At 46.3% G+C, this 12719-nt stretch overlaps 1 protein-coding gene and 1 pseudogene across 2 annotated transcripts in view; one reads left to right on the forward strand and one right to left on the reverse strand.

The window, feature by feature from the left end:
* Positions 1-12719, reverse strand: part of LOC108634720 (zinc finger Y-chromosomal protein) — a 77329-nt gene that overhangs the window by 46461 nt on the left and 18149 nt on the right. The window lies entirely within an intron of this gene.
* Positions 5951-7386, forward strand: LOC108634719 (annotated as a pseudogene).

Genomic DNA, 12719 nt, shown 5'->3' on the forward strand with positions numbered 1-12719 from the left:
ATAGTTACAGGAAAACCTGAACATCCCAATCAGTTCCCATACATAAAACTCTTGGCTAGGGATAGCTCAGGACCCACAGCCCCCCCCCCCCCACCACAACCACCTGCCCCCCAAAATGGGCTCAATTTTATATCCAAAATGAAGAAAATAAGATATTAATGGCCTAAAAGGTAGCCAAAGATGGAAAGGAGATCTAAAAGGATCCAGAGGGGGAAAGAACTTCCCACGCCACCATACTGGATGATGATCCCATCAACCAATGTTCCTGCAGTGCCAGGAGCCTCCCCACAGAGAACTGACCAGAGGCCGGTAAGCATCCCAGCACCTCCACCTTCACCAGTCCTCCTGAGAGCCTCACAGGTTGTAGAGCTGCCGTTTCGGCAAACTCCGACCTTAGCTGAAGCTATAACCCACTGGACTCAACAACTGCTGACGTCATGTAACCCAAGCTCAATCCTTTGCTCCCGGTAAGTACTACCGTATGAGAGGAGGGAAACACTGGGATTAAGCAGAGACTGCTCCAGCAGAGAGTCAAGGGAAAAGGCACCACAACAGATGCCTCTTAGAGAAGTTCAACAACCTCTGCTGCAAGGGGAGGACAGTAATTACCATCAAGCTCCTGTAGCTTATTACTATCAGCCTTCTCATCAACTGACATACTAAACTGGCAAGTATATCCTACCCCCTTACTCAGAAGACCCACATATATGACCAGCTGGATGGAAACCATCTTTTGCACCCACTGACCAACATGGGATGATGTCATGCAATTACTGACATCTCTCTTTCAGTACTGAGGAGAGGTATAGGATTAATACAGAAGCAAAAAAATGGTTATGAGAGATGGTTCCAGAAGGTGTTGCAAATCGAGAAGCATGGACAGAGCAACCCTTCCCCACTGATAAGCCTAACTGGGACTATAACACAGAAGAAGGGAGGATTCAACTAGACAGATCAGACAGCCATTATACAAGGGCTGAAGTGGGGAGCCCATAAGCCAATGGATGTGTCAAAACCTGCTGGGGTAATTCAGAAGGGGAATGAATCACCTTCTGAATTTTATGAGAGGCTCAGCAAAGCCTATAGACTTTATAAACCTATAGACCCCGAAGCTGTGGGCTCTCAAGACTGTTGTAAACTTGGCATTCATCTCACAGGTATACCACAGTATTAAGCGAAAGCTTCGAAAGACAGAAGGGGTGCTATCTATGTCCAGCTCACAGTTAACTGAAATAGCAGACAGTGGTCTTGAATAAGGACACAGAAACAGAAAAGAAATATGAAAAGAGAAAAAAAGAGGAACAAAAAAGAACAGTCCAAAGATTTGCAATGCTAGCTGCGGCTCTGGAAAAGTCTATCTCCAGCCCTCCAAAAAAACCTCCTCCTGCCCCAGGGACGCGACAGTCCTTCAACCAGTCCCACAGAGGCCCCAGGCCCTGTTACAGCCAAATTAGTGTGCTCAGTGCCGAGGTTTTAGCCACTGGAAGAATGAATGTCCTAAGGCAAAGAGGGAAGGGGAAGCTCCGGCAGTTGTGGTGCTTGCTGACTTGGAATTAAATAGGGCTGCCAGGGTGCAGAGATCATCAGGTACCCGAGAGCCCATGGTAACCTTAAAAGTGGGGGACCGAAACACTGACTTTACGGTGGATACAGGAGCAGAACTGTCAGCAGTAACAAAACCTGTGGCACCATTGTCCAAAAGACTACCGCTGTAACTGGGGTGTAAGGAGAATAGATATTAAAACATTTTGCCAGCCCAGAAAATGCCGAATGGGAGGGACACCAAGTGATTCATAAATTCCTCTAAATTCCTGAGTGCCCAGTACCCATGTTGAGAAAAGAACTGGTCTCCAAACTGGGAGCACAAGTGACTTTCTCCCCTGAGAAGAGGCCCCCCTTCCAAGTAGGCACTATGACTTATTTGCTCTCTCTCTCAATACACCCCCAAGATGAGTGGAGGTTGCATAAGCCTCTGAAGAAAGTACAGGGTGGGCTGGAAGAGCTTGAAGTGAAGTCAGGTCACTCAGTCGTGTCTGACTCTTTGCGACCCCATGGACTGTAGCCTACCAGGCTCCTCCCATGGGATTTTCCAGGCAAGAGTACTGGAGTGGGTTGCCATTCCTTCTCCAGAGGATCTTCCCCACCCAAAGATTGAAGCCGGGTCTCCTGCATTACAGGCAGACGCTTTACCGTCTGAGCCACCAGGGAAGCACTTAAGAGAGAGCTAACTCAATCATTCCCCGAGGTCTGGACAGAAGACAACTGCCCCTCTCCCGCCGGCTAAACATCAAGCCCCAGTGATAACATAACTCAAGCCAGGTGCCATCCTGGTTAGAAGGCGCCAGTACCCGCTACTGATACAGGCCTGGGCTGGCATACTACCTCACATCAACAGATTGAAACAAACTGGCATTCTGGTAGAGCACCAGTTGGCTTGGAATACACCCATCCTGCCAGTCTAAAAGGAAGGAGGACAGAACTAGAGGCCTGAACAAGATCTCAGGCTAGTCAACCAGGCTACTGTGACTTTACAACCCACTGTTCCAAACTCCTATACCTTACCTAGCCTCTTCCCGCTGAGGACTAAAGTTTATACTTGCCTGCATCTCAAGGATGCCTTCTTTTGTATATGCCTCATTCCAGCGCAAAGCCCATCTTTCCCTTTGAATGGGAAGATCAAGTAGGGGATACCAAACAACAGCTCACCTGGACTCATCTCCCACAAGGGTTTAAGAATTCACGGACCATCTTTGGGGAAGCCTTGGCTTCTGACCTGGACTCATTCCAGCCGGAATAGTACAGGTGTTGGCTCCTACAATACGTGGATGACCTGCTACTGGCTGCTGAGACCAACGAAATATGCTGGGAAGGGACAAAAGCCCTGCTCCAATGCTGACGGAAGCAGGTTACCAGGTGTTGAAGAAGGTAGCACATATCTGCAAGGAGGATGTAAGGCATCTAGGATTTGTTTTAAAGAAGGGCACAAGGTTATCAGACCAGTCCAGAAAAGATGTAACCCTGAGAATCCCAATACCTAAGACTCGTCAGCACCTCTGAGTGTTGGGGAGCTACTGGGTTTTGCAGAATTTGGATTCCAAGGTATTCCCACATGGCCCAGTCATTGTATGAACCCCTGACAGGGCCTGAGAAGAATCCACTAAATTGGACCAAAAAACAACAAAAAGCCTCTGATGAACTAAGGTTGGCAATTACATCACCCCCTGCTTTAGGGCTGCCACACCTTACCAAGCCATTTACTCTATATATAATTGAAAAAGACAAAGCAGCAATGGGAATGTTAACTCAGACTGTGGGAACATGGGAGAGACCTGCAGCCTATCTCTGAAGGTGGCCTGACCATGTCGCCACTGGGTGGCCCGGATGCTTGTGAGCAACTACAGCAGTTGCCCTACTAGTACAAGAAGCTACTAAATTGACTCTAGGCCAAGATCTGGTCATTAACAGTCCCACATGAGGTCAACACACCCTTATAAGGAGACCCCACAAATGGCTATCAAACTCAGGGATTATTCAATATCAAGGGCTGTTACGTGAAAATCCTAACCTCCGTACTGAGCACTTTACCAGACTTTAGACCAGCCACACTTCTTCCAGGAGAAGGAAATGGCAACCCACTCCAGTATTCTTGCCTAGAGAATCCCGTGGACAGAGGAGCGTGGTGGGCTGCTGTCCATAGAGTCACAAAAAGCTGGACACAACTAAGGCAACAAATGGAGAAGGCAATGGCACCCCACTCCAGTACTCTTGCCTGGAATATCCCATGGATGCAGGAGCCTAGTAGGCCGCAGTCCATGGGGTCGCTAAGAGTCAGACACGACTGAAAAGACTTCACTTTCACTTTTCACTTTCATGCATTGGAGAAGGACATGGCAACCCACTCCAGTGTTCTCACTTGGAAAATCCCAGGGACGGGAGAGACTGGTGGGCTGCCGTCTATGGGGTCGCACAGAGTCGGACACAACTGAAGTGACTTAGCAGCAGCAGCAAGGCAACTTAGCATGCACACATGGACTGGAGAAGGAAATGGCAACCGACTAGTGTTCTTGCCTGGAGAATTCCAGGGACAAAGGAGCCAGGTGGGCTGCCATCTATGGGGTCACACAGAGTTGGACAGAACTGAAGCAACGTAACAGCAGCAGCACACTCCTTCCAGTGGGAGAAAGTGGACCTTCTCATGACTGCGGGAAGTCTTGGAGGAAATCTGCAATAGCAGACCCGACTTCCAAGACAGATTCCAGACCCTGACTGGGTCCTATATATTGATAGCATTAGCCTGTTATCAGTGGACAATGGTTGTCAGGTTACCCCATATCACAGAAAAGACTGTCACTGAAGCTGGCTCCTTGCCACAACACTGGTTTGTTCAACAAGCTGAGTTTGGGGCTTTGATTCAATCACTCCTTTTGACAAGAAGGTAAACATCTACACTGACTCCAAGTATGCTTTTGCCACACTACATGTACACAGGGCTCTGTATAAGGAGAGAGGCCTTTTGATAACTAGTGGAAATGATATTAAAAATAAGGAAGAAATTCTGACCCTATTAGATGCTGTCTGGGAACCAGAAAGGGTTGCAGTCATACACTGCCGAGGACATCAAAAAGAGGATATCCCCCTGGGCTCAGGGAAACAGACTGGCAGATAAGACCACTAAACAAGCAGCTGAGGACTTGGGGGTGACAAGTAAAGCCCATATTAAAGCTTTCATATTGGTGAACTGCCTGAGCTAACGCTAGACTCTCCAAAATACACTGAAGCCAAAAACCAATGAGCCACAGCAGAAGGGGCCATGAAGACTGAAAAGGGATGGTGGGAACTGCCAAGTGGCAAACTACTGGTACTGGAGGAGCTAGCACCCACTCTGGTAAGCCAAACACACCAAGCGACCTATCTAGGCCATGATAAACCAGAAGAGCTAACTTGAAAATATTTCCTGGTTCCCCATCGTTCTTCCCTATGCAGGACAGAATCTCAGAACTGCACTGCCTGCTCATAGGTCAATGCCGCCTCTTGGCACAGACAAAAACCTCCAGGGATTCAGCTAAAAGGCAAGCTGCCCTTTGAACACCTGGAAGTGGACTTCACTAGAATGAAACCTCACTGACACTACCGTTACCTGCTGGTATAAATGTTCTCAGGATGGGTAGAAGCTTTTCCTACGCGGACTAAGGAGCATCAGAAGTAGCCCAGTGCCTGCTTAGGGAGGTAGTTTCCAGATTTGGATTTCCTACCAGCATTGAATCGGACAATGGCCTGGCTTTCACAGCTGATTTAGTACAAGAAAGCAGAACTTTAAACATTAAATGGAAACTACACACTGCATATAGGCCCCAAAGTTCTTAGATGGTAGAACAAAACCACTGCACACTTAAAGACACACTCTCCAAATGGATCAGACAGACAGACTGCTCCTGGGTGGACTTGCTTCCCACGGCTCTGCTCAGACTCAAGATGACCCCATAGTCTCATGGCTACTCTCCGTGTGAAACTGTACATGGGAGACCCCCTCCCATAATAAAACAGGTGTCAACCACTTTGCCTCAGGTAAGGGGGCATTAGATTTCGTGGCAGATGAAGCAGTTAGATAAGGTAATTAGTCATTAAACTTAAGTTTATAGAAGAAAGCAAGCCATTCCCCTTGGGGGAACAGATTCAAGAGTTTATGCTTGGTAAGCAAGTATGGGTCAAAGACTGGAAACATGATTCACTCTTGGTGGAAGGGCCCTTATACTGTTATTCTAACTACCCCTACTGCAGTTAGAGCTGCAGATATTGTCCCTTGGATCCATCATATGAAGGTGAGGAGGAACCCATGCAGACCCAAAAAACACTTAGCGGAGTGCACAGAGGGACCCCACCAACCCTTGAGAGATTAAGATCATCCTTAAGAAGAAGGAGGAAAAGAAAATCCAGGATGAGCCCCTTCAAGATGAAGCTGCATCATCAACTCCTGCTGCTTGGCCTCATCAATGTGATTTTGAATTTAACTTCCATTTCAACTCAGGACAATGCTTTCATCTCATGGACACAATCCTATGCGAACTTCCACAACACCTCCAACTGCTGGGTATGTGGGACTATGCCTCTGTCTGTGATGGATAGACTTTCCTGGTGGGTGTCACCTCTCTGCCAAGGAGAGTTTAAACCACTCTTCTCTTTTCTGGAATGACAAAGAGACTTTCCTTTCTCTTGTCAATCATAATCTCTCCCTGCTCTCCTGGTGCTAATTCAGAGCTACAGTCAATAGACTCAGGTCATGGGGTTACATCTGATGTAAACACCAGTTTCACAGAAATAACAAAAGCCTATACCTCATATTTAAAAGCGAAAGGAAAAACACTCCTAGACCAGCGAGAGAGGATAGGCCTCTAGGTTGAACAATTCTATCAAGTTTGAGATGAATATTTCTGGATGACACCAGCAAAGGGTCAATTAATTACTCCCACCATTAAATGCTGGGAACAAAAAGACAAAAAGTTAGCATTTGGTGACTGTCCATTAGACCCAAAAGAACTAAAATATATGGGGCACATATCCCACAAACAACGTAAACGAACATTTGAGGTCACATACCACACCAACCAGTCCATCCACTGGCTAGGCTCTGATTGGAAATATAACTCTAGAATACCCTGGGTGGCACCCAACAGAACCCAATGGCTTTGCAGGCTTAATCTTTGGCCTTGATTACCACTTGGCTGGGTAGGATACTGGCTGCACACTGGGATTCACTTTTGCCCATGGCAGCATAAAACCTAACCTACAACAAGCCCCAGTAAATCTACCTTATTTACAGGCTAGGTGGACAAGGTCTGTGTTTCAATGGTATGAGTACATTGCTGCTTTATTCATACCTTCTATAGGGACAACAGATATTACCATTAAAGTAGAAGCCTTGACTAATTTCACAAAACAGGCCCTTCTAGATAGTGCTAAAGCCATTTAAGCCTTAAATGAAGAACAAATCCAAATGAGAAAAGCAGTAATTCCAAACAGAATGGCTTTGGACATGCTCACAGCTGCCCAAGTAGGGACCTGTGCTAGAATTAAGGTTGAATGTTGTGTATATATTCCTGATTTACCTGACAATGTATCAGCTTCTTTAGATGACATGAAAAACCATGTAAAAGCAGTGTCAAATGAAAACATTTCTTTCTGGACTTCAGTCCAATCTTGGGTGAAGGGTAATTGGCAGAAAACTGTATTTACCATTGTTACAGATGCCTTGATAGTTCTGCTTTCTGGACCCTGCATTTTACAATGTAAAATGAACTTTGTAACCCAAAGGTTGGTGTCATTCTCCCAAATTGGCAGAGACCCAGGGTGCAATATATTCCTATGAATGATGCTCATACACTGAGTTAAGAGCATGAAGAGGGGCAAATGAAGATGGAAACAGACAGAACAGGCTCCATCTTGAAAGCAGGATTCGATCTTGGGATGGACTATGAACTTTGAGCTACATGCCCAGTATGTGTGGAAACGACATACCTACTGGAAAACCAGATCCCCTGGATGGAAAAACTCCAGGGCGCATACCTAGACTCTCCGTCGTCTAAAAGAATACCCTAATTTTCTGTGTAACCAAATAGAATCATAAATTCTATTATGCTTATTGGGATATGACTACAGGCCTATTGATAACTGACCAGTGTTAACTACCTAGGCCTAAGGCATATGAATCATGGGTTAACTTTGGTCATATCTTTCTTTTCATTTGTTCAGACTAGTTCCACAGAATTTGGGGAGATGGGTTTGGGCACATACACTTAGGGTACATAAGGTTTTCACAAAAACTGGTTGAGGTCCTTGGCTAAGAGGAGACACTGGCTTACCGGTGTAATACACTGCTCAGATATGCAGTTGACACCACCCTTATGGCAGAGAATGAAGAAAAACTCAAGAGCCTCTTGATGAAAATGAAAGAGTTAAGTGGAAAAGTTGGCTTAAAGCTCAACATTCAGAAAACTAAGATCATGGCATCATGGTCCAATCACTTCATGGCAAATAGATGTGGAAACAGTGGATGACTTTATTTTCCTAGGCTCCAAAATCATTGCAGATGGTGACTGTAGCCATGAAATTAAAAGACACTTACTCCTTGGAAGGAAAGTTATGACCAACCTAGATAGCATATTTAAAAAGCAGAGACATTACTTTGCAAACAAAGGTCCGTCTAGTCAAGGCTATGGTTTTTCCAGTGGTCGTGTATGGATGTGAGAGTTGGACTATACAGAAAGCTAAGCACAGAAGAATTGATGCCTTTGAACTGTGGTGTTGGAGCAGACACTTGAGAGTCCCTTGGACTGCAAGGAGATCCAACCAGTCCATTCTAAAGGAGATCAGTCCTGGGTGTTCACTGGAAGGACTGATGCTGAAGCTGAAACTCCAATACTTTGGCCACCTGATGCGAACAGCTGACTCATTGGAAAAGAACCTGATGCTGGGAAAGATTGAGGGCAGGAGGAGAAGGGGACGACAGAGGATGAGATGGTTGGATGGCATCACCGACTTAATGGACATGGGTTTAGGTGGACTCCGGGAGTTGGTGATGGACACGGAGACCTGGTGTGTTGCGGTTCATGGGGTCACAAAGAGTGGGACACAACTGAGTGACTGACCTGACCTGAACCACTATCTGCATTGTCCTTCTGAGTGAGTTTGATTCCCAGAATGCATGGCTACAACATTACAATAGTAGTTCCTGGTAAGGAACACAGAACTAATAAGCAACCACCAACCGAAAGAATTCTGGAAAGATCACAAGGAGACACCATGTGTTCAACCACCTTCCAGAATCCCTCTTGCTAGCATCCATCTTGGCTGAGCAATGCATGCGCCACCAGGAAGGACTCCCAGTCAGAATGACTGGCCAGAGACCACCGGAAACTTATCCCATCACCATAAAACCCAAGACTGCAAGCCACATGGCAGAGCTATTCCTTATTCTGCTGCTCTCTGCCCAGGTGCCCTTTTCCAATAGTCTCTTGCTTTGCCAGCACATATCTCCTCAGACAATTCTTTTCCAACTGTTAGACAACAGCCCACTCTTGGGGCCCTGGAGGAGGAGCCCCTTTCCTACAATTGGCAACCACGAAGGGACCATTTTCTTTTTACTGCGGCTGACATCCCAATCTCTCAGGGTACTCCAGGACCAGCTCACCTGCCGACAGGCTCAATCCAGCAGCTGCAACTGGGACCGTTTTGTCCCTGGTCTTCCTGACATGGCCAACTTGTCAGAGTGCCCCAACCAGGTAAGAAACAAGAGATTTTTTTTGACCCCTTCTACCTCACCTCTCTTTTCAACCCCTCCTATCCTATCCTATTTTTTCCTGTGCCCTAGTCCCAGATGAAGGAATCTGGTCGAAAGGCCTCAGCCTAAGCTGAGGACTGGAGGCTGATCTCCTCCTGATAGAGAACTCAAATTCTGATTTTGGTAGGGCCGAGTTCCAGTCCTCCCTTCTCTGGAGGCCCAGGGAAAAGTCCCATAACGCCTGGGTATCTGCAGGTGGCTGGTGACTTCTGTAAGGTTGCCCATTTTTTTTCCCTTTCTCTCCCTGACTCTTAGACTTCTTTTCTCTTCCCAATCCTTCTCTTTTAACCTGGCCTCCTTTCCTCTCTTTGAAGACCAAAAGTATTTCCACTTACTCTGTTAATACTCAGGCCTGAGGTTCTGGGTCTTTGTAAGAGATTTTCTGAGAGGCTACACTCTCTCCTCCCCATTAATTGTGCTTTCTGCTCTTGGGGAGAAAATCAGGCATTAGAAGCGCTTCATCAGGTGCCGTTTCTATAAATTCAACCTTTGTGCATTTCACTGAATGTTTCCACATTAAGTGACTGACGGGTGGAAACAGTCACACCTGGCGTTGGGTGAAAATTAACACCCTAGACATGTGTTGTGGGGTTAATTCACCTTTCGGGACCTGTCCTACAGCCCCGCTGATTGTGCTTACCACTAAACATTTCCTTGGGTGCATATACAATCAGGCAATTTGGGACCAAGAGAGAGCTTAGACTGATTCCCTGGAATTAATTATAAACTATACCACTGTTGAAATGGGAAATAAGCCTAGCTTCCCTTTAGATACCCCACTGGGTCACATTTGGCCCACTGGGAGGGATATGGTCATCCCCACCCAGTGTTATAATGATGAGAAAAAAACCTAGAATCCTGGATCAGGCTAGAAAAGTAGCTGGTGAAAGACAGCAGTATGTCAGTCTGACCCCTGCGGAAGAGATAATCCCCGGAGTCAGAGTGGGATGCTAATACAAGGGCAGCAAACACCCTAAGACACCTCATGACTTGTCTTCTACGGTCCCAGGTGTCCAAAAAGTTATTAATTATAATAAGGTAAAAGAGGTTACACAGGGAAAGAAAGAAAATCCAGCTTCTTAGGAAGACTCAAAGAGGCTTTTAAAAACTTTACCCAGGCAGATCTACAAAGTATAGAAAGAAGAGTCCTGTCGGCCTACTTCTTCACAAGCAAGGCAGCCCCAGACATAAAGAGAAAATTGTAAAAACTAGGAAAAGAACCAGAAACCCCACTCTCTGACATGGTGGTGGAGGCAAATAGGGTGCTTTTTAATAGGGTCCTGGGATAGAAAGCCAAAAGGGAGCAAAAGGAAGCCCAGAAGGATAGAAAAATAGAGAGGCAGATGCAAGACATGACCTGACAACAGGCTAAAATCCTGGCCTTGATTCATCCTGCCACTATGAGAGTCAAATGAGAGAAGGAAGAAAAAAGGATCTTAGAATCCACCATGACTAAGATGCACCCACTGTGCCTACAGCAGAGAGGATGGGCACTGGAAAGGGCAGTGTCCATATCACCCTAAGGGAAGGCATAAGGAGACACCTCCACTCGCTCCCTGTGTGTCAATCCTGGGTAACCCAGACTGAGGATGACCAAGGCTCGAGAAACCCCCATGGATGGTGAGATCCAGATCATTCCTCTTGACCCTTGGGTGACTCTAAAAACAGAAGGTAAGGATGTGAACTTTTTTTTGGACATGGGCCTGCCTTCTCTGTTCTTCCTTTCTGATTAGGACCTTTAGACTCCCTGACTAAAATGGTGACGGGGGTAGATGGAAAACCCCAAAGCCGAAATTTTACTAAGCTCCTCCACTGTAAGGTGGGCAATTGGTAAGGGACCCATCCCTTCTTACCTATGCCTGGCTGCCTGCTCCCCTAATGGGGAGAGAACTTCTTTGCCACGTCCAGACCAGAGTGACTTGGGGATAGCTAAAACTGGTAATTTCCTTTGCCTGGTGTCTGAATATCTGGAGTCATATGTAGAAAAGGAGGAGTCTATCCCTTTCTTAGATGACATTAATCCTCAGATGTGGGATGTTTCCAGCCATGGCTAGTCGTAAATGTCCCACCAGTGAAGATTTTTGAGGCCAAATGCTCCCTAACCCTGGAAAAGACAATTATCCCCTAAAACCAGAAGTTCTCAACCATCCTAGACCATTAGTTAACAAATACCAGACTACTGAAAGTCTAATCACTTGTGAGTCTCCCTGCAGTACCCCAATCTTGTTAAGAAACCGGATGGATGTTTTCGATTTGTCCACGACTGAAGAGCTGTTAACGAAGCTGTGGTTCCCATTCACCCTGTAGTCCCAAACCTGTATACCCTCCTATCCCAAGTCCCAGGAAAGGCTAAGTACTTCTCAGTCTTGAGCCTTAAGGATGCTTTCTTTTGCATTGCTCTCCATAACCCACTCCAGTACTCTTGCCTGGAAAGTCCCATGGATGGAGGAGCCTGGAAGGCTGTAGTCCTTGAGGTCGCCAAGAGTCGGACAAGACTGAGCGACTTCACTTTCACTTTTCACTTTCATGCATTGGAGATGGAAACGGCAACCCATTCCAGTGTTCTTGCCTGAAGAATCCCAGCAACAGGGGAGCCTGGTGGGCTGCCGTCTATGGGGTTGCACAGAGTCAGACATGACTGAAGCAACTCAGCAGCAGCAGCCATCCTCCTCCAAAATGCCAAAAGCTCTTTGCCTTTGAGTGATGGGACCCAAGAATAAAGCAAGGCACACAACTTTGCTGGACTCAACTACTACAAGGGTTTAGGGACAGCCCTCAGGTTTTCAGGACTTCCTTGGGGACAGAACTAAGGGAATTAACCTTATAAACAGTAATCTAATATTCTTTGTGGATGACTTGCTTATAGCTAGCCCAGATTCTCCAGCTCTCAAATGGATACTATTAAAACTTTAAATTTCTCTATGAAAAAGGGTTATCCTGTATCCCCCAAATAAACTCAAATTAATTTAACCCACATTAAGATACCTTGGATTTATAATTATAAAAGGGAAAAGAATGTTCGACCTCCAGAGGAAGTCCCTCACCTTAAATACCCCGTACCTCCAAACCAGAAAACGGCTTAGGAGATTTTTAGGAATGACTGGGTTTTTCCAGGTCTGGATCCCTGAATCTGGCTTGACCCCTATACGAGAAGTTGAAGAGGGAAAGAGGAGGAGCCACTTGACTGGGATGAGACCCAAAAGTTTGCCTTTAATGCCCTGAAAGCGTCTGTCACTACAGTTGTAGGCCTCCCAAACCAGGGAAAGCCTTTCAGGCTGTATGTCTCTGAAAGGGTAGGAACTACCCTTGGGATGTTAGGCCAAATGATGAGTCCTGAATTACAACCCACAGCTTACCTCTCAGAACAACTAGATGAGGTGGCCTG

The sequence above is a fragment of the Capra hircus genome, unplaced genomic scaffold (genome assembly GCF_001704415.2).
Source record: "Capra hircus breed San Clemente unplaced genomic scaffold, ASM170441v1, whole genome shotgun sequence".
Taxonomy (NCBI): domain Eukaryota; kingdom Metazoa; phylum Chordata; class Mammalia; order Artiodactyla; family Bovidae; genus Capra; species Capra hircus.